The sequence below is a fragment of the Acyrthosiphon pisum genome, chromosome A2, assembly GCF_005508785.2.
Source record: "Acyrthosiphon pisum isolate AL4f chromosome A2, pea_aphid_22Mar2018_4r6ur, whole genome shotgun sequence".
Classification (NCBI taxonomy): Eukaryota; Metazoa; Arthropoda; class Insecta; order Hemiptera; family Aphididae; genus Acyrthosiphon; species Acyrthosiphon pisum.
The window spans coordinates 52,740,765-52,742,082 of record NC_042495.1 but is presented as its reverse complement, the minus strand read 5'-3'; positions in this window follow the sequence as shown (position 1 = coordinate 52,742,082).

Below are 1,318 nucleotides of genomic sequence, written 5' to 3'. Positions count from 1 at the left end.
TAGAAAATTATACTATCTTAGGGATTACGGTTGGGTACGAAATCTTCTATTTATAGCTTTGGTTATTACTTGATTTTTACTAATATATTTATTTAATCTGCGGGCTACGCTGAATTGAATAAATTTGGAATGACAAATATTATTAAGAGGATGCTACACACGCATGTGTGGTCTCCGTTTTACAAATGTAAAACATAGTAAAAATGGTTTTGCGTGGATAAGAACCACTATGGCTAAACTTATAGTTCATGTTATGCAACCAAATGTTCCTACTAGGAAGAAGAGAACATAGACTGTGCAACATACTTTTTAATTTTTCGATATCACAAATACGAAAAAAGTTCTCATAGTTTAAAAATAAAAGTAGTACAGTAAAATGGGGTAACTTTGATAATTTTTTACTGTTTTATGACAATTTTATTTTTTATTATATGGATAACTTCTGTAGTGTTAACGATAAAACTCTCAAAATTAAATTTTAGTTACAACTAGTTCAATATTTTAACGTTTTAATTTTTAAAATTCTGAAATTATCTTTTGAGATATCAATATTTTTTAATATGCTATCAAAGTAACACAACGGGCAATTTCGATACCTATATTTCTTAATGTGATATCAAAGTAACCCCATTTTATGAAAAAAAAATTTAATTATCATGGTACTCTGGTGAATAAAAATATATGGGTATCAAAGTAACCCCGCGAAATCAAAGTTAGGTACCCCATTCTAATTAAAAATTTAAAGCTAATGTAATGCAGTTAGTTATAGTATTAGGATTAAGGGGGGTGTGGGTGACAAAGCCCCCCATGGACATGTGTAACATAAACTATTCCAGCACCCCCTAAATTCACACCCAATGTGCACCTATGGTCTAGTAGAGTGGAGTATTATTTTCATAAAAATTCTAAATACATATTTTGCATATTTTATTATATGATTAGGTATATTATTTATATTATAATATTATTCAATAATAGTTATCTTATAAGCTTCAAACTAATTTTGAAAAATTATTTAGTTTTTTTGGTGTTTTCTTGTTTTTAGCAACTTGCTAATTTTTTTTTTTTGCAAGTGAATATCATTCTTGTTTTGACATAATGCGTTATGATACATTTGGTTAATATTTGACTGTATTGAGCAACCAACCTTTGTCAAAAATGTTGTTAATATATTTCTTCAATAACTACATATTATGTTAGAAAAATGTATACAAAGTTTTTAAATTGAAATGCAACATTGCAAACATGATCTTTTACCGGAACAGATAGTTATATTATATTTAGATATTTTACAGTATAATCTAGTACAGTGCTTCTC